Source organism: Andrena cerasifolii, chromosome 10, assembly GCF_050908995.1.
Source record: "Andrena cerasifolii isolate SP2316 chromosome 10, iyAndCera1_principal, whole genome shotgun sequence".
Lineage (NCBI taxonomy): Eukaryota > Metazoa > Arthropoda > Insecta > Hymenoptera > Andrenidae > Andrena > Andrena cerasifolii.
The window spans coordinates 9853212-9874696 of NC_135127.1; the positions used below are offsets into that span (position 1 = coordinate 9853212).

A 21485-nucleotide genomic window follows, 5' to 3' on the forward strand; every position below is an offset into this window, starting at 1 on the left:
ACGGAGGAGCATCGGTACCGCGTCAGCGTCGGCTAAATAGCAGCCCTCGTTCGGGGTGCTTGGTGAATCCATTGGTCCTTGATAGTTCCTCGCTGAAGGAACTGGAGGTACGGTCCCACGAGGGACGCTAAGTATCGCTAGGAAGCAGCGCGATTCTTGGTAACTACCCACTAAGTGGGCTGATCGTCGTGAAGACCCCTGGAGAACCTAGCGAACTGGTTCCCTCGTTCTCGAAGTCGCTGCGCGTTCGCCAGCCTCTTTGACCGCTTCGACCCCGGTGTTCCCAGAAACGCTGGAGGATCTGCTGATGCAGGAGGAGCCGGGGATTGGCTGGAGTCCCCTGGAATGAGGGTTGTTTAACGCGGGCTAGCAGGAATTGCGTCGTTACCGGTGACTTCTGTCCGCTAGCCCCAGCTGATCCCATTTGGATTGCTAGGCGGTACCAATGGTCCCCTTCGGTTTAATCCCCAGGACGTGTCAGTGTCCTTGCTGCTGTTACATCGTACTTCCTGCCTCCTTCGATCGTCGCGCCCACTACGGGCGCCTCTTTCACTTTACACGCTCCAACCATCGAGCCCTGAGGCGGATTCGCCCCGGTGGCGATTCGCCGAGCCTCTGTCCGCGACAATCTCCCAGATTTCCTTTCCAATTCGTATCTCCAACTTCCCTTAACCTTCTTCCACGTTCCTGGCTCTCCGTCTACGGTTACTGCTGCACATGTAATTCAATCTCCTTTCTTCATCCCTCCATTCAAGTTTCTTTAACGAGTCCCACAGAAGCCTGGACTTCTCCCATCGACTCTGGGTCCCGTCTATTCCTCCCGTTCCCGGAATTTTCTCAGTCACACAGCCCCTCGATCCGCAGATTTTCCAGCCGGCTGACTCTGCCCCTCGGAAAACGGGCAGAGGGATTTCCGCGACGTTGGTACCGCAGAGCAGGACAGATCGGGGGAAGTGCACGGCGGAATGTACACGTCCTACGCGCACTCAATTCTTGGCGTTGCTTTCAGCTGGTTTTGTGCATTGACACCGTATCTCAGCGTGTTCCCAAACACTCCCCTTCGCACCGTAACTCCAGCCAAGCTCTCGCGATATTGGAATCCAGCCTTGTCGTTCCCCTGAACCGCGTGATCGAACGCGTGAATAATGTTGCTGGCGATTCCCCTCGCGTAGATGCTTTCCCTCCCGTTTTCCGGGCTGGATGACTCATCCAGCACGAGAATGACGGGCGGAATCCAGGAGCACTGGATGCTTGGTCGAGGGTTGGGTTTCAGGGTAATGGATTTTATTGAACTTGGCCCAATGGTCTGTGTTCCTCGTAGGGGACTATGGTAACCACTTTGCAGCAGGCTAATGAAGGGTTTGATGGATTTCATTTAACTTGACGATGAATTGAAGAAGGAATAAAATGCATTGCCCTCTCTTTTTTTTTGAAAACTATGTTCACTCCGAAAGCATCTAGAATCTAGACTAAGACTCAGCTTCTCATTCCTCTTAAATAAGAAGCTAGGTTTCTCCAGGTCTATGAAGTTCACGTTGCGAACCACCCCTATTAGATATCCGTCGACAATTTTACTATCCTTCATTAGTTTACCGATTACTTTCTATCCCTCAAAAGAAGATACTTAGGCATTCGTATACCTACTTAGTTCATTGAATTTTCATCTTCTCAATTATAATATCGCCTAATGACCATTTATATATATATTCATCTACAATCCTTCCTGCATCGCGTGCCACATTTCGCTGCCACTTTCATCTGCTACAAAGGACAACATCCAATCTGCTCGCAAATAATATACCAACCCTGCACCCATCACATATCATCCACCATATTCGTTTTCACCTTGCCAGCAACCATTCTCCGCTCCACCTACCGTTTCGCGACACTGTCGGCATTATCATATCGCTAATTAGTATTTCCTGCGCTGCACCCGCGCGGGTTGCACTCTCTGAAAGGACAACACGACTCGCCCTTTCAACGAACGCTCTCACCCTTGATTCTTCCTCCCAAACTTTGTTTTGATTTCAATCTGCTAATTGCGCCCGGCTTTCCACCCCCTCCCGCCCCCCCCCCGTGCACGGCGCTCCTTACCAGCCCCGGTTATTTAGACGTGAAAGGGGGCAGGATTGAAAAAAATCGGCGAAACGCGAGCGCAGGGATACCAGCTCCCTTCACCCTTTCTTCCATGGAACGACGCGATATTGGTGCATAGCGCAGCATGGTTTATCCGATGCACCCTCCCCCGGTAAAAGTCCATCCCCGCGGAGAACAGAGGAAAAGCGGAGAAAGCTTCTCGACTTTAATCTGGTAATTGCGGTTACGCGACCCCCTTTTTTTCTTCTTTCTTTTACTTTCTCCCACACCCGCTGACCTCTCCCCTCTCGGCGTGGAGCTGCCATCGTCGTGGCTGTTGTCGTTGTTGTCATTGTCGTCGGCGAAACAAAGAGCACGGTCCAGGAAGCGGCGAGTGCACGGTTCGCGCGCCACGCGCACGCGACACGCTCGCTTCACTCTCGGGAAGTGATTTTCCACGGTCCCAGCCGCGAGAATGGCGGATGGCTGGCTGCTGCACGGAAACTTCCCGAATAAATTCTTAATTTGGTTAAGGCACCAGCACGTTTCGTTCGTGCCTGATCCACCCACTCTTTCGGCGATCTAATTCAATTCGGCCACAGTCGCGCGGCGAACGAACGTCTGGCAGCGTTCTCGCGGCTCGATGACTACTCTAACCGAAACGAGGGAAGTTGAACAATGCAGCGAATGTGGTCCCACGATTGCGCCCAGGGTGAAAGGATTGTTCTGTCCGACGTGGGATATTTTCTTTGAGAGTTTACGCGACGATGTTGCTCCCGTTATTACTGTGAATTCTTTATTCACTATTTTGGGAAATGGGGCAATTGTGTATAGTGTTTTTTGAAGATGCGATAACAGGTGTTCTCGAGTCTTTGAATGTTCTTCAGCTCTGATTTTTGAATAGTTATTCAAATGAAAATTAGTTCTGTTGTAGGTATCGCGTGTTCTTCGAAATAATTGTCTGCATTTTAAGAGGGTATATTCAGAGAGATCGGATGGAATTAATTATCGCAGCTCTCATTCCCCAGCACCCCAACGCATTTTTCCATCTGCCATACTTTTAGAGTGCTTTTGCCTCGAATACAAACAGAGAACGACGAACAAGGCCAGGTTTCGCTGTTTTAGACGCGACAATGGTCCCAGAAGCAGGCAGGAAATGAAATTCCTTAGCGCAGCGACGGTCGTTGCTGACTTCGTTGATTTGAAGCTGCTAATTGCAAGCCTCGTGCCCCGTCCAAGCTTTCTTATTATTGCGTTTGTCGCGAGGACCTCGGGCAGAGTGGCAAACTTGGCGCGCACTGCTGCTGGCCAATTACTCCGAATTACTTGATCGAATTATCCGCTCGTCGGTTACACCGTTTAACGACTCGCGGTGGCGACGAGCAAGACTTCCGTGGTTCAATCGTCGTGCAACTTAATCGCGTTAGCGCTGCCCGCTGGAAGTTCAAATGAAAACGATCTCAGTGTCTGCCAGCCGACGACTTTCCGACACCGCGGACCGAAAGCAAGATGATATTAAAACCAGATGCCCAGTGACTACAAACGATTTAGGGGAAAAGGGAATTTTTTATCAACAATGCAGGGGTTGATATACACTAGACTATGAATAATATTTCGCAAGTTTCCTTTCTGAGAAAAATTAGAGGAAATCACTAATACCCTTTCGATGGCTGTCTACTTTTCAGCGAACCCCTTTTTAAGCGGCCAGGAGTTCAAAGTAAATGGCTACGAGCCACGAAGCGATCGTTGTTAAGAGAAGTTAAGAAACTAGAGCGTCGCGGTTAATAATCATCGTGGGGTTGCCTATCGAAATTCCAGGAAAGGGAGCGGGGAAAACCCGCTTCCAGTTCCCTGTTAATCAACCGACAAGCGAAATATTTCCGTCCCCCGGACGGGGGTTGGTTCAGACCTCTGTCCATGCCCTATTCTTCCACGTTCGACGGTCTGGGATCAAACATGGCCGCGGAGGGGAGGGTGCAGGCCAGGCGGAAGATTTCCTCGAGGCAACGGTATTCAGGATGCGGCCTCCTCGGCGATACATTGTTTCCTTCTCGATGTGTTGTCGTTTTTTTTCCACCCCTCTTTGAAATCCGTGCACGAAGGATGCAGAAATGAAGAGAGAGAAGAGTTCGGCGCGCGGTTCGAAGACCTCATCGGCTTCACCCTCATCGCCCGCCTCCCATCTTTCACTCCCTTTCCATCCCCCGATTGTTCTGCCACTCGTGTTTCAGCCGTGGCACGTCATCTTGCTCTTTGTTCCTGGGACGTCTTCCGACGATCTCGTCAACGACGAGGCTGTGGAAAAGGATCCTCCAGAGGCACGTCGCCCTGGACATTCGACCCAGCTTCGCGACACAGAGGATTAACTTTATTTCGTTCGCAGTCCCCCCGCACGGTGTCCTCCTTTTAACGATTCCTTCGTCCTCGGGACGTTTTGTAACCCCTCCCCGCCCTGCTCGTTGTTCCGCGTCGCGTACGTGACCGGAATTCTTCTTGTTGCCGTTATCGGACCGATCCCGTCGAGGAACGCTTCTCCAAGGGGTGGGTTTCATCGTGACGAGACCCGCGGTCGCGATGATTCATCGCCCCCTGGATTTACATTCCCCGGGTATTTCGAGGGACACGCTCGAACGACTGCATTAAATCAGCAACGCCCCGGATTAAACGCGCCGCTCCTAGCCCGACGAGATGTGTAATTTTTCGTTCGAGGGGCTCACGGTCCTCTCTGCGGAGAGAGATTTCATTAGCGGCCAACGAGACTGTATAGGAGAGTGAGTGGAAGCAGTGGTTTTGGATATATTGAAAGTTCCGCAGGCACACGATCAGAAAAGCTTTCGTTTTCTTCAAACTTCCAACGCACTCCCGAGTTGGCAATAAAGGGGTGTCTCCTTCAAGACACATTTCAGGGTGTTCTCGCGTTACACGATTTTATCGCGGATTTTTTGAGCATCTTGTTATTCAGTGACGAATGTCTGTCGTCGCAGAGGGATATTTATTGTTGGGAATCCATTATCTCTGGTTACGTGGGATATGATGATTTTCCTATCGCAATTCAATTTACCTATGTGTCTACCTGAGGAAGGTGCAATGACGTTTCCAACGGCCACGATATTCTCATGAATATTCAAGGTGGTTGCATGCACATCGAAGAAAGTACATCCTTCGCATGCAGCATGCAGGCATAATCCCATCGCGCTCTGTCAGTACTCTTCCTCCGTGACATAGGTGAATAGGAATTCTCTTTAGTATCTTTTAAATCAGATGCAGCGACAGCTGACGTTCGCCTATGCTCAAAGATATTTATTATTCCTTTAAATTCCTCTGATTTCCCACTGATTTGTTTATTTCAATCTTGCCCTTTATATTCAAACAGTCACGTGTTTATTCTAGTTGTCTGACACAGCGCGATCCTATTTCACTGACAGATTGCACAGAATACCGTATCCTGCTTGGTGAACGAATGGACTATGTAGTCCATTATGCACGTCTGACCAGGGAGGGCTCTATTCTACTTGCCGACCAAAGATGATCCTATTCCATCTGCCTTACACCCTACAATTCTATTATACGTTCCCAGCCAAGAGTGATCCCATTCCACCTCTTCGCTCAGTGACGGTTCTATTCTACCTGTCTGGCCCATCACGGTTCTCTACTACTTGCAGCGCGTCTAACTCTTCCCCCTTCGCCCGACGAAAAATGGCCACGCGATTCTTATCGTGCACAGTCTCACTGCACGTGACTGCATATTTAACACCGACCTCCACTTGCCTACCCACGAACCGACCACATCTATTTACCCAGCCGAGTGTTGCCTTACACTGTTCATCCACCATTCACGAGTAGGTATCGCGAGTTTCCTTCATCCACGCGACACCATCCAGACCCCTACCCTCGCGCGGAACGAAGAGCGAGCACCCTCTGATATAGAGTAATAGCATCTATAAATATCATTCGCCTTCGATCAGACTTTCATCCGAGAAATCAAGTTAATCTGCACGGCCGGTTTACCGTTCCCATCGATTTCCATTCTCCACTTCGCGCCCGTTTCAATTGCTGCTCGATGTCGCGGAAGAAACAAAGGGGGCGCCACGAACGCGGAATCGGATTCAAATTTTCCGTCGAATGATTCTTGAATGAATCGCGCGAAACCCCAAGCGCGTTGCAGCCGCGATGCTCCCTTCGGTCTTCCCTTTGTCTTAGCGACATTTCAATTCCATCGGGTCGATTCGAGCCTCCCCCTTTTCACGGACAGCACGCCGCTGCGTCGGAAAAATGGCCCACGAGCCGCGAGCGTGTTTTGTTTATCAACATCGCGGGTCCAACAGCGATTATCATTGGATTTCTTGTTTACGGAGCCACGCGGTGGCCTGTGCGCGCTTTCGTCGTTGATAAGGAAATGTGGGACGCTCTCGAGACCTTCGAGGCCGCGAACAAGGAAGGCACGTTTTTCATGGGTCGACGAGGCAGCCGTTTCCTCGTCGGAGCGATGGAAAACACGGTCCCGAGGAATACACGAGCGCGATTATTCGGTAAAAAGCTTGCGCATCAATATTCAACTACTTTTGCAAATATTACAGCCATTTTCACCATCCCCAATGTGATCTCACTGTACAACGCTGTCCCGCAGTGAGTACCACAACTGAAAAAAGGTGGATAAAATTGATCGATACGAGGCATCATTTTTAGAGAAATTGATATTGAAAGTTCTGTGGGTACCCTACCGGGCACATGCACTTTATTAATCGATACCTCCCTGCTGCACTCACATACCGCTTCTCGGAATGTAAAAGGAGTCAGCGCAATAGGACGTTGAGAAAAATGGAGGTACTGTTCCCCAGGAAACAACGAAGTTTCAGGCGCTTTTACTTGCTTGAGTAGAAGGACGAAATTGAAATTGGCCCTAGGAGTGGCAGTAGTATCGCAATTTGCCGTGCAGGAAGCTGTAAGAGATGACGAATGAAAAACAGGCCGATAACGACGCGGGGGGAGTTGAGGCCGGGGGTTGAAGGAAGGAAACTGGGGCGGCGGAGGGGGTAGGGAGCGAGGATCGTCGACGAAGGTCCTGGAGTATTTCCTTTACCGCGTTACCAGTTCAGGATCGGGGCTCGTTACGATCCCCCCAAGGCACGGGCGAAGTTTTCGTCGTAATGGAGGGCGAAACGGCCACGGATTCGCTCGCTTCTTTATTCATCGCTCGCAAATTGTTACCCTCCCTCGTCACCCACACTCCCCCCCCGGCGACGTGCTCTCCCAGCGAGAAGAAAAAGGGAAAAAGCCAGCGCCGTGGAGTAGGAGAGTCAATTAGTTCGTTACGCCGACTGTGGACGATTTTATTTCAATCGCGCGGAGGAGCTACCCCCCGTCCCGCTCCTTCCGATTCCCTGGGAAACTCAGCGTCGTTTTGGCCGGATACGAGGCCTGCGGAAATGTCCCTTTTATTGGGCTCGCGCGGGCGTGAATGACAGTCCACTAATTAGTTCGGGTACCAGGGATTGAGCATGTTAAAGGGTGGCTCGGGTCACGAGCCATTTCCTCTCGGGGGTGAATGTCGCGAGGTTGCTGGGAAAAATTCGAGGGGATCGCGCGGGGAACCTTCGATTGTCCGCTTCAATTAGTCTGAATTCTTTAGCATTTCTGCTCTGGTTTGGCTCGTGACAGCTGCGCCCCACAGTGGGGAAATTTCGCGATTTTATGGCCAAAACCACAAAAATAAATTTTTTAATTCGACAAAATCAATGCAAATGTCAATTGAAGAACTAATATGAGTATCAAATGCCACCAATTTTACTGTTAAATGTTTTAATACAAAGCTCGTATAGACTCGCAAATGTTTATGTTCATGAGAGGTGCGTAAGATATCTTTTTGTCCTCAAAATAATTATGTTTCGGTTTTTAATACGTAATTCATACAATGTTTAAAGTAGTGTTTTAGAAATTACCTTTTCATATAAGAATCAATTTTCAATGCATAAAATAGTTATCAATCCCATAATATCCTGCAATGATTTTCATTCCTATTTTACGTTGAACTATTTCGATTCTATAAATGCAATTATTAATTGCTAATAGTTGCTAATCTTGTAATTATATGCATTTTTTTTAAACACGATCCACTGTGTGTTGTCTAACATACGACATAACTGTGACCGAAACTGGTTCACGTGTTATACATTACAAACCTTTTTATTCTTTTTTAAACGATTTTATTCAGCTTCGATGCCCTGTTTGCTTTTTTTGTATTATGTATGTTTTCGGATAATTTAGTTTCTCAAATATATTAGACCATAAAAGTGCCGAATTTTATATATTAAAAATAAGTTCTGAGGTTTTGACCACGAAAATGGATAAAGTTCTTCAATTGACATTTGTATTAAATTTGTAAAATTCAAAAATCTCATTTCCGTAGCTTTGGCCATAAAATCGCAGAATTTCCCCACTCAGGTACGATTTTATTCTAGTTGTCTGGCGATGCACTGTCCTGTTCTACTTGCTCAGCCACGCGTGATCCTGCAGCGTGTGTCTGACGTAGTATGATCCTGCTCCACTTGGTGATGAGAGGGTGGCCCCATTCTGGGTGCCGAAGGTTTGTCCTTATTCCACTTGCGTGATCGTGGGTGGTTCGCCGTATTTGCTGTGCCAAGGACGATTCTACAGCTTGTCTGATACGCTCCGAACCTTCTCTACTTGTTATACGCGCCTGATTGATGACTGTGTTTGATATTCCATTCCTCTGCCTCGACTAGGAATGAATTCCGTGAGAGCTGGCGCACTTCAGTCGCCAGAAGAAAAATCGTCTTGGCCTGTTTTATAACTGAACACTCCACTTTTAGAGACACGAAGGGACATCAAAGTAAAAACTTATTGGTCTACATTTTCTTTATCATTTTTTACCGTCGAAGTTTGTTGTCAACTTTTTCCGACTTCCGCGAAACGGCCACGGAGAATATCCACTGTACAGTCGAAGTATTATACTACCGCAACGGGATACCTCGCGGGGAACAGTAGATTTGTAAGCGCACTGTTTCAAAGAACGGAACGCAACACCCCGATTCCCATTGAATTCCGCTGGTGTCGAGCCCAGCCTCTGGTTCCCTTTTTCTCGCCCACTCGTGCGGACAGTCGCACGCGGGGTAGTTATCGATAGACACGAGCCATCACCGATCGTCCCGGCAAAGGAATGCCAGTCGCGTGCGTTAAAAAGACACCGACGCCACGGCTTTCTCCCCGGCGATTGACTCGTAAACATCGCGCGGCGTCGTCCTCGCCACGCTCGCCCTCCACTTCTCGCGCGGCGAACACGTTCCATTTGCCCAACTCCAGGCAATCATTTGTCACAATCGTCCCTGGGCGTTCGCCGAAAAATTCCTCCAGCCGAGTGGCCCGCGGCAAGCTAAACAATTCGCCCAAGTTTCCGCTGGCGAACAGGCTACGTGACGCTTTTCTGAAATGTTCTTCGCAAACAATTCGGCGGAAATCAAAGCGCGCGAGCACGGCCCGGCTACGTGACGATTTTTTCCAACGCACCCGGCCGAGAATTTCCCAAGAATAAACAACTCGGGAGGCTTTGGGAGGCACGGCAGGTGGGGTGGCAAAATTCCATCGACTATAAACCCGACGACTTCGCGTGCCTCGGTCCATCCATCATCCCCCGCATGAATTCCAACAGCGTTCACCAACCCCTTCCACCGCCCGTGCAACCCTAGGGTGAACCTTGCCACGAAGGTCCGGGCCTTTTCGAAATGGTAAATCCCGCCCGTTCGACGGCCGCGTTAAGGGTTGCGCTTGTAAGGTGTATGGGCGCAGCCTCCTCCCTCTTGAGCTTTATTTATTATACCGTCTCGATCGCCCACTTGGCACTCGATTCCAGCGTGGGGGGTGTTTCCACTCGCGCCTCGGGGCAACACTTGCCACCTGATCTTGATTTGTTGCCACTGGGCCCGCTTACGAGTGTACATACCAGTCGGGGGTTGTATCGAAACGATAACGGACTCGGAGGGAATGAGAATAAAATTCGTATGTATGCTGGAACCCCTTGGTGACGGCAGCTGTGGCCTTCCACGGGGGATGATTCTATCGATGGCTACGCGATGTACGTATTTACTAAGGCGATTGGATCCTTGTATTCGGGATGTATCATTCGACCATTACTGGGAATCCATTCCTCTGGCAGGATAGGGGTGTACTCCCTGTCTCGCGTGTATTTCACTGGGACCGTTCGTTTTGCAGATACAGCGGGAGCGGGCGAATGTGTCAGCCACTCCGCAAATGGAAACAAGTTCGATGAATATTTCCAAATCTGAAAACACCGGCGCGTGCCTCCGCATGCCTTCGTCCCATTTTCGGCGGCTATACGCGCTAATCGCGGTCCAATCGATTCGGAATAATTCGCTTTACGCCGGGGCACAATTCGTCACGAGTGCCAGATACCGTTTCGGTCATCCAGTCGATCGAGAATTCGCAGTTTTTATTCCTACGTCCGATGGGGTGACGCTCGTTTCGCCATTCACGAAAACAGATTAAATACCACTGGGTAATAATTAATAAAGTGGACGTGTGAACGATTTAGCGGGGGTTGGTCGTGAACTAATTATCTGATGTAGATTTTAGACTGGTCTTGAAGCTAATACTATCACAAATCGCCTTATACGACTCTGCTAGAGGCAGGGAATATTACTAGCTAGGTGCCAATTACTAAATCCACCAATCGGCAGATTTGGTTACACATATCCTTTCATTCACCCTTCCCACAAGGCGGAAGAATTACACACAGTCGATTATCGCGTTAGCTGCGACCCGTATTCCCACTTCGCGTCCGCTGGGAGACGACTGAAGCGACCCTCCACCCCCGAAATTCTCCCCCATCGACCCAAATAAGCGTGCAGCAGCCGTGGAAATTGAGGAAGGTCGGAACGGTACGTCGATACACCGAATTCGATCACAGAGGGGAAAAGGACGAAAAACGCAGCATTGCGCCGATTATTGCGGAACAACCGCGGCTAGTCTGAAGCGGGCACAGCCCACTGCGGTTTCCATATTAATTCCCCGTTCCCAGGTCGCGGAAAATGTTTTGCTCGACGGGTGGATCAGGAGTACAGCGGGGTAATTCGAACAGGACGAGGCGGGTGAACTGGTGTTTTCAAGTGGCGGACAATTTTTGCGGGATCCACACGTGTTGGCAAGGCTTGTTTCTGAACAACTGTCGCGCTAACGCCCAACGAGACCGCCGTTCGGATGTAATCGGTGGAATGACGAGAAAATTTACGCCAGACAAAAGAAGACGCGTCCTTAGGAAAAGTGTTTTTCGACGTCTGCGACTTCTGAACGAGTTTCTCGGAGGCTATCGTTTAACCTGGAGCGTTTGAAGTATAAATTGGCAAATGGAACTTTGTATATCCAGTTCAATGGGTGCTACGTCCACCGAGCTCTGCTAGCCTTTTATAACACTCTGTATGGCGACTCGGTGTGATATTCCTCCGAGTCGAGAAGGTTCGAATTACCGAGCTAGGAACGCTCCGAAGTAGCAGCATACGTTGGCCCTGATCTATATTCAAATGGGTGAAGGATCGCGCAGAAAAGAGCTCGGGTATGCATGCAAATCTCGCTGTCTGCGCGGAAAAAAGGGGGCGAGGGTAAGGAAAGGGACTCGCAGCTGCGGAATGATCCCCTGCGAGAGAGAGAGAGAGAATCAAAGAGGCAGACGGAAACACCAAGTGAAGCGTTTCCTAATTCAATCCCGAGAAAGACTTACGATCTTTGCTGCATCGAATTTCTAAGAACATCTTCAAATTTCCAGAGAGACATTTCCCTGGGGCTGGGGAAGCGCGCCGGGCTCCGCGAAGACGCTTCGAGGCCCGGTGTTTTCATTAACGAAGCCAGAGAGGAGCCCGCAACGCGCGTCAGATATGAGATTTTTTTTTAAACAACCCAGAGACAGCTCCCACTTTTTTGCCCGTTTTTAATCCCGCTCGCATGAAGCTCCGCGCGGTGCATCACAAAGGAACAGCGTGGACGTTTATTCTCTGTTAAATGTTATTATTCTTTGCAAGCGTCGCGGTGATTATGAAGCGACTTATCGTTGCAATGAAAAAATTACGCGCTTTTTGAGGCTTATCCCTCTGGGCGCTGGAAAAGGCGGGAAATTGTTGCAGAATACCTGAGAAAGATTCTTTTACAACCTGACAACGATACTGCTTGATTATCTAGTAAAATATCTGACACATCCACTTTTTTTTATTTTTTTTTTTTTATTTTAAATCTCATAAGAGATTTATTAAAACAGTATTACAGAAAATGCACAGTATTTAAGGGAGGAAACATAGAAAGAAAAAAAAAAAAACCAAAGATATCAGTATGTAGGGGAGGCCGGGGCTAAAAGTTCCGATTTCGATAAAACATAAAAAATGACTGGAAAATAATGTAGTTATTCTCTTCACTATTGACTAATTTCTTGTTAAATTTATTATATCTTCTGATTTTAAGCTTGTGTTTAATATATTGTAATAGGTTTCCCATAGAAAGTAATTTATTTGTGGCTGATCGAAGCGGAACTTCTTACCCCTATATGGGGCAAGTTGTTATCGCATTGGGGAAAGTTGTTACTATGATATAAGAGTTGCCTTCTAATGAAATATTTCATTTTCTAATGAAATAAAGCAGAATTTTATTAATAATGGTTATTTATGAAGGTTCGGACCAACAAAAATGTATTATCTTTAAAAGAAAACCAAAAGCGACAGTTTTTATTTATCTTTACGCATATCTTCGATCGAAGTCGTGTCCCTTTCCGCCTTTCATTCATATGTTCGCATCTTAAAGCACAGCGGAAACAATTTATACATTTGCGGCAGGTCTGTGAAGATAGCACCCCCAAATTCGAAATTTTGGAAAAACTCAACGGCATTCGTTTGTCCATCGTTTGCCCACGTTTGCCCATCAAAAATTTTCGTTTGACCACCCTCCAAAAAAGAGTTATGAACAAAATAAAAAAATTGTCTTCATCACCCATCATGAATGCATTTCAATTTTTTAATAGAAGGATACGAATGTACCCGACCTGACCACGTTTGCTCACTCTCAGATTTCATTTGCCCACCCTCCAGAATTTAAATAAAAAATAAAAACCGCGAAAAAAATGGGTATAGATGAAGCGATCGCGTTAAAGTTCGATTATTCTCGAAAATATTATCAAAATCGTTCTTTCAACGGTCCAGTTCGTTAGTTTAGATGTAGAAGAGATTTGCCCATCCATTAATTTCGTATGCCCACCCTTCAGAATCGAATTATTAATGAAGATAGCCAAGAAGTGCGGTGCCCGTTGAAGCGATCGCGTTAAAGTTCGATTTTTCTGGAAAATAATATCAAAATCGTTCTTTCAACGATGCAGTCCGTTAGTTTAGACATAGAAGAGATTTGCCCATGCATTAATTTCGTATGTTCACCCTCCAGAATCGAATTATTAATAAAGATAGCCAAGAAGTGCGGTGCCCGTTGAAGCGATCGCGTTAAAGTTCGATTTTTCTGGAAAATAATATCGAAATCGTTCTTTCAACGATGCAGTCCGTTAGTTTAGATGTAGAAGAGATTTGCCCATGCATTAATTTCGTATGCCCACCCTCCAGAATCGAATTATTAATAAAGATAGCCAAGAAGTGCGGTACCCGTTGAACCGAATACCTTTCCGTTCGTTTTTTCTCGAATGAATTATCAAAATCAATTGTACTCACCGTAAAGGTTGAAGGTGTTTGGTGACATGTTATCCAAAAAATGTTGCACACACTTCTTTCTCACTTTATTGGAACGACACTTAAATTTGTATCGCTCATCGAACACTTCACACTTTTCACACATCTGCAGCATGTGCAGAATAATACCAGAGTGGTTTTCTAGTCATTTTTCACTAATTACCGCAATGATATCGCACAACGGAAAATAATATAATGTCACAGTTACTTCACAAACCGTAAATGAACGCACGATTTCGCAAGAGTTGCGCCCGAACTCTGTAGACCGACTGACTTTCGTGCGTCGTTGGAAACAATTCGAGAGTGTCGCAGACATCTGTTTACGTTTCGGCACGTTCGATGACGACACGCAGCGCTGCTACCCTAACTAAAGGGGCGCAGCGCCGAGTGCCACTGCCGAAACGTAAACAGATGTCTGGCGATACTCTCGAATTATTTCCAACGACGCACTTCTTGGCTATCTTTGTTAATAATTCGATTCTGGAGGGTGGACATACGAAATTAATGCATGGGCAAATCTCTTCTATATCTAAACTAACGGACTGCATCGTTGAAAGAACGATTTTGATATTATTTTCCAGAAAAATCGAACTTTAACGCGATCGCTTCAACGGGCACCGCACTTCTTGGCTATCTTTATTAATAATTCGATTCTGGAGGGTGGGCATACGAAATTAATGCATGGGCAAATCTCTTCTATATCTAAACTAACGGACTGCATCGTTGAAAAAACGATTTTGATATTATTTTCCAGAAAAATCGAACTTTAACGCGATCGCTTCAACGGGCATCGCACTTCTTGGCTATCTTTATTAATAATTCGATTCTGGAGGGTGGGCATACGAAATTAATGCATGGGCAAATCTCTTCTACATCTAAACTAACGGACTGCATCGTTGAAAGAACGATTTTGATAATATTTTCTAGAAAAATCGAACTTTAACGCGATCGCTTCACCTGTACCCTTCTTTTCGAGGTTTTTATTTTTTATTTAAATTCTGGAGGGTGGGCAAATGAAATCTGAGAGTGGGCAAACGTGGCCAGGTCGGGTATATTCGTATCCTTCTTTTAAAAAATTGAAATGCATTCATCGTGGGTGATGAAGACAAATTTTTTATTTTATTCATAACTTTTTTTGTAGGGTGGGCAAAAAAAAAATTTTTATGGGCAAACGTGGGCAAACGAAGGACAAACGAATGCCGTTGAGTTTTTTTAAAAAATCGAATTTGGGGGTGCTATCTTCACAGACCTATTTGCGGCGGGGCAAGTTTTTACGGTACCAACGTGCCCCAAGTCACGGTAACAACTAGCCCCTACCGACACATGTAGCAATTTCAAAGATTATTCTGCTTATACATGTATTCAAACGATAAACACTATTACACCATGTTCTTAAATGTCATTTGATCCATAAGAACGATTCAATCTATAATATCTACGTTAAATAATTGAAATAGACCAAAAAGTAATGATAGAAAAATTTTTACTTATCTGGTACGCGACTAATAGGTCCTTGCTTACAACCACACAATTCGCTGTCGCGGACGCTATTAAAGTGGGGGACAGAGTGGCGTGATCAACTCACACGGAAAAAATAATTTAAAGTACAACGCTCTTTTTATTTTGAAGATAGAGCCGTCGGAACAACTTACCCCCGGAACTTTTAGCCCCGGTCTCCCCTACATACAGAAGTATACAGTAAGATTGAACCGTTAATTCATCCTAGATACGCAAATTACAATTGTTTAGGAATGCAAGAATATAGAGACACATCCACTTCAACATCCGTTCCTAAGAATAGTTAATTCTCCATCAATCGCAAACCACCAAAAGAATCTCCCGCGAATCTAACAACGCCCCAATGTCACTACCAACCACGAACACACCATTGTTCAAACAGCAAGCTCGAAAGCGCCAACGAGCAGCACAGAAATCCAGAAGGTATTCCCCAGGTTGCCGCAGGAAGGGAGGACACAAGCGTCGCTCGTCAACGACGATTCATAACGAATCGCGTCCCGTCGTCCCGGCGCAATCAGCCCCCTCGCTCGCGATTAAATCAGAGGCGTCGCGCAAAGGGAGACCCGGGTTGGGTGCTCGTCGAGGGACTCGCAGAAGGAGAAGAATAAACGGACCTAAGGAACCAGAGCAATTTAGCATAGCGTCCAAGGGGAGGGCTTTTAATCCAGCCTCTCACCATAGTCGATGGAATTATTCTTTCGCGGACCTGGGACAGATGGAACGACCGTCCTGGACGAAGCAAAGTGGCCCCTGTGTGTGACGCCATTTTCTGGCTCTCTGAGCCGCGAAAAAAGCCACAGGGGCGAGCCGTGGACCGCAGGGACACCGCACGCCACCCTTCCGCGCCGGACGACGCGACGCGGCGCGCTGGGCCACGCTCGCTTGAGCGGAACCGAAACCGGAACCTATTTCGAGAATTACATCCGGAAGCGTTTCCCGTTTCTCCCGCTGTCCTTTCGCCTTATTTATGTGCGCCGGCTTTCCCCATCGACTCTCCCTCGCTGCCCGTGGCTCTCTTTCCCTCCGCCGTTTGGCAATCGATGCAAGACGGCTGGGACTCTCTCTCTCTCTCTCGTCCTTGCTAGAAAGAATCGAGTTCGGAAGCACGATCCACTCTCAGCCTTTGGTGGACCGTGGGACGAGTAGCTGGATTTCGGGGATCGACCCGGTGTCGCGAAGCTGTTTTGTAATGAGAGTCGAGCACGGGTCGAGGGGGTTGGGGACCAGGAGGTTCCATTGAGTATGGTGAGTTCGTTGGATTCTACAGTGTTATACGTAGGTTGGGTGTTTTGTTGTTTTTGAGGGATCCAGAGGGTGAATCTTTATATCACTGTTATCTTCTTTTGAAGGAGTCCACACAGGATCATTCAGAAATTATGATGGTCATTGGTGTGGAAGTACCACGGTGTTCTTTGAAGACAGTAAAGTTCAATAATTTGCGTTTAAGGGGTTACGTTCTCGGCGACTAATAATTTATCACTTTGGGGATTTTTTCTTCGAGAGGTGTGAATGAAATGGAAAATTGTATAATTGTATGTTGTTCATGGGACCTTTGTTCATATAAAAAAATTTACTTGACACACTTTTGTCATATATTGTCGTTCGTATGTAACACTTAACGACAGATAGAGATATAAATCCCTGTCTCCATGATGCACGATGAAATCGGAGACGTAAATAAATTTCGATCTTTGCCACTGTTTTGAATTATCGAATATTGCTGGCGAGTCTACTAACGACCACTTTTCAAAATTCTAAGTAGAGGTTTCTACGGATATTTCACCATTTCCCGCCCTATATGCCGACGTTCCTCGAGCTCGACTATTTTTCTTTCCACCTAGTTAACTCGGCGGAACAATTTCGAGTTTGCCAAGCCAGTCAACCTGACAACAGCGAGCTGTTGCAACGTCCTCGCGATAAATCCCCGCGTTTTGGTTAATCCACTCCCAGCACTTGTTTACCAGTTTTCCCTGTCCCAGGAACACTCCCAATTTATACTGTTGCGTCTCGCAACAACCGGGGGAAATAAGGTCGCGCGATGTACCGCTTAAAATTCGCGGCGGTGCGCCCGTCTTGGATGTTCCGGGGGCGTTTACGCGCCGCCCCCCCCTTTCAAAACATCGTGTCCTTTCTTCCCCGCGTTCCTCGGATATTAGGGAAGTTGGGGAACACGGGGACCCAGCGGAATCGCTATTCCAGGAATTCCGCGCCAACTTCCCGACATCGTCGACTTGTTTTCCGCGAGATTTCCACCGTCGAAACTGTTACTGCCGATGCTTCACCGCGAAATGGGTCGAACCATCGAATCGCTCGAAATTAGACCTAGGCTTGCGTCTAGGAAACCATTTCCTCTGCCACTATTATAGTAAAAGGGAGATTGTCGCCTGGATATGAAGGAGGATCAAGAGACACGGCAGTGTCTCGCGCCAAGTATACACTTCGATTACCGAATCTCAATAATGGTTGATCCGATTCGATTTTGAATGGTCTTAATGGATAGCTTGGGTTTGATTTACATGAGAAAAGTGTCTTCGTTTTGTTCCTACATACTAATTAACATTTTTTTGGTTTCGCGGCGCCAAGTATTTTGAATAAAATATTTATTTGTATAAAAATATATCTGCTTAATATTATTTAATAGATTTTTTGTTTGTATAAATAGCCACTGTTATAATTGGCGCAAGTTTTGTATATCATTAGTTTTGTAAAGCTAAATATAGCACATAATAAATTTACGACAGTTATTTTTGTTCGTCTTCACGCGCGTATACTTTGCGCGCATTTTTGTACCTTTTGTTTTAAAAAAGGTAATTTTGTGGAAATATAATATACTGTGGCATAGTCGACATATTTAACGAGGGGGGCTGTTATTTCTTTGGAACGAACAGTCCTTTGGAAACGAAAGAATCATCATCCCCAAGTGAAAATGAAGGTCATTTTAGTCGTCAAGAGTTGGCCAATTAACGTAGCAGTTGCAAAACAATTGGTGACCACGATCTGAATAAAATCGACTCGATATCTCTCTGGGGATTAAGTAATCCTCGGGAAGCCAGATTTATATGCCATTTAGCAGCAGATATCATCGTACAGCACTTTCAATTCCATCCTGTACATTCCTGCCTCCCCGCAAGTTCCGTCGAAATTCAATGCAGAATTCCATGGTAACGGCAGCCGCCTAAAAAGTCTCCGCTGATTCGATCCCCAGTTTTAATTTTCTTCCCCATTCTGCCGTCGGTTCGCCGCGTTACAATGGTCGACGCGCGACGACAGCGGCCTGGAATGTTTACAATAATCCGAACAGAGGAATCTACGTCGCGATCCATAGAAATATAACGGTGAGAAGGAGGGGAAGGGATGTACGGTTGGGGGAGGCGTGGATCGTTGGCTGGCTCCATTTTCCATTGTTCCCTGTCGTGGAACGCGCTGAGATCGCGCGTTTCTTACATTGCAGCCGAGCTTTTATAACGGTTGCACCAAGCGCGGGTGAAGAAAGGCCGACGATAAAAGAGCCGTTAAGCCTTCGGGGGGGAAGAGAAACAATGGGGGGAGGAGAAAGAGCCGGTGGCCGAGCAAGATTGAGAGGGGGACGGGAAGGGGATGGTTACACCGTTGGTTCAGAGGTCCTGGGAAATGCTGGGCGAGGCAAAAAAAAACTTGTTGCTGCCCGCTGGGGCGGAAAATAATTACGCGCTGCTATGGTAATTAAGGGTTGAACGGAAACTTACGAGTAACGTGATGTTACTTCATGCTCGCGCGCGAACGTTATTTTATATTGCATTTAAAATGTCGAGGGGGTTGAAGTCTTTTCGTGGCTCGAGGGGTGCTCAATTCGGATTATAGAACACACCTTCGGCACTGCAGATTAAAGGTTTAAATAGTGCCGGAAAGAAGTTTCTCGGTTCGATGTGAAGACTTTTAGAATGTGAGGCAGAAAGACAGGAAGTGTAGCAGCAGTTTTCATCTGTTTCGAAAGGGAGCTCTCGGAAACCCTCGTTCTCCGAGGGCCATCTGGAACACGACGCAAACATTAGACTCGCGAAACAGGCAACTGCAATTAGACACACAGCCAGTGTCAGATATCGAAGCCGGCGAGCTCGAGAGTGAAACGATAACCGGGAGAAAATCTGAAGAGTAACATTGCTCTTAGAAGAATTGCTTCTCGCCCGGCGACGACAGTCTGGCGTAAAAAAGACGTTAAGCCTTCGTATAAAGGAAGGAACGGCTGCGGAGACGGCTCACACGTGGATCGAGAAAGAACGGAGCGCGTAAAAAACGCGAGAACCGGGGTGGCAGAGCGGGTGGGAAACAGAGAGACTCACCTTCGAGTCGAAAGTTTTTGAGAGAACTGCAAGGCGTCGGCCATTACCGTGGATCACATACTTCTTCTACTGCATTCTACTCCTATTTCTTCCCCGGGAACCGGAGACTCCGGTGCCACCCTCCCCCATCACCGCCACCACCCTTCGCTGCGAAACTTTCGCCAACGTTCTGGGACTTAAAAATCTATCCGCCTTAAAACTGATTAGGCGAAGTGCATCCGCGTCCTATCCGAACACTTCGACACTCTCCCAACCCCCTCACGCCCTCGCCGAATCCGCAACTCGCCCTTCGTTTTAATCGAACGGAAAATTTCGAATCTCTCGCTGCCAGAGTAAATCACGGGGGAATTGGAGATTCGGGATATAGAGGGACGGGGATCGTCGCTTTTAAAGATGGAATCAATTTTAATGCTCCTCCTGTGAGTGTCCCGAAAATACTCTGTGCTTTTTGGTGGGTTAGGACTGGGTTAGGTACACGAGGTCTCGGTACCTTGGAGGCTGAGTCTCGTTGAATTTACTCAGGGATTTCAGAGAAAATCGAATCCACCATCGGTCAGGTGATGCGACGTCAGTCGCTCTGAATTCATTTAAATACCAGCCACGAAGATTTAAAAAGAATTAGAGAAAGGAAGCTTACGATTCACCGCGAAGCGGAGAAACTGTGGTTAATAAAATTGCAAGATGCCAAGGGCGTCGAAACAGGAAACGTCTGTGCAACTAAATGCCCGGTGGAAGATAGACGACGAAACTTAAAGCAGAACCATTGTGATGATAGAATCCACGGAGTTAACCTTCCCGGAGCGATAACTTGGCGAAAGGGGTGGCAGTCAGAGAGTCTCGCGGCATCCGACTTCCCCGTGCAATAATAAATGATATCGCTGCGGTGCACGAGGGCTCGGACTGCAGAAGAAACCTGTTGTTTTGGTTCGCGAGGATAAATGCCGGGCGATTCCTTTCGCAGGGTGGCTGCGGGAATTTATTCCAAGCCCCGGGCTGCCGGGACTCTTAACAAAATAACGCTCTTAGGCTGGCAACAAATTTTCGAGGGTGGTCCTCCCTGTGCACGGGGGATGACGCGTGGTGAGCCGTCTCTGGGGGGGGTGGAAGGGCTGCAAGCGTCTCCAGCAGCGGTGGCGGTCCACATTTAAAAGTATAATTTTAAAATGGCGACGCAGGGACACACGAAGTGGCTCATAAGCATAATTTATGCGCTCGTCCCCTGCCCCACCGACCACCCTGCCCTCCCTCTGTGTGTCTTTGTTTCTTCGGGCCACATTTAATAAAGGATTTCCCCCAGCACGAGGGTGGAGGGAGTCGCGAGTTTTTCTCCTTTAGCGAGGCCGCCTGACAGCCGGCAGTCTTTTCCTCGCGTTCGAATTCGTTAACCCCGCGCGAGCTCCACGCCACCCCCTTTTTTCCTTAAGTACACGCCAACCTTTCAGGAGCGAAGGATCCATCTGCGCAGAGACTTGGGCGAGAAGAATTCCCACGGCCATCGTCTCGTCTGAGCACCGCGAGTGAAGTGGAATTAAGGGAGGGTAAGATTCGGCAACGAGAAATAGGGTGAAAGCGATCGATACGAGCGTATTAATTGCTTTCCCTTTGTCGCCCATTAATTCTGCTGCACTTCCGTTGCGAAACTCGGGGTGAAGTATTCTTAATACGACTGTTCAGCGAGGGTGCACGTGTAAATAATCAACAAGGGGGTTGCTCGTGGTAGGTGGATGAAAATTAAGAGGAATTTCATGCCAGAGAACAACCAGACGCTTCTTTCTGCCCTTTGTCGCGAAACCATGCACCGTTTAATAAGCAGTTAATTGTAAAAACGCGA

The 21485-nt window shown here is 47.4% G+C and overlaps 2 protein-coding genes across 3 annotated transcripts in view; one reads left to right on the top strand and one right to left on the bottom strand.

The window, feature by feature from the left end:
- LOC143374439 (peripherin-2) overlaps nt 1-21485 on the bottom strand; it is a 109220-nt gene that overhangs the window by 61076 nt on the left and 26659 nt on the right. The gene's annotated exons all lie outside the window — the stretch shown is intronic.
- LOC143374438 (uncharacterized) overlaps nt 1-21485 on the top strand; it is a 122441-nt gene that overhangs the window by 375 nt on the left and 100581 nt on the right. The window lies entirely within an intron of this gene.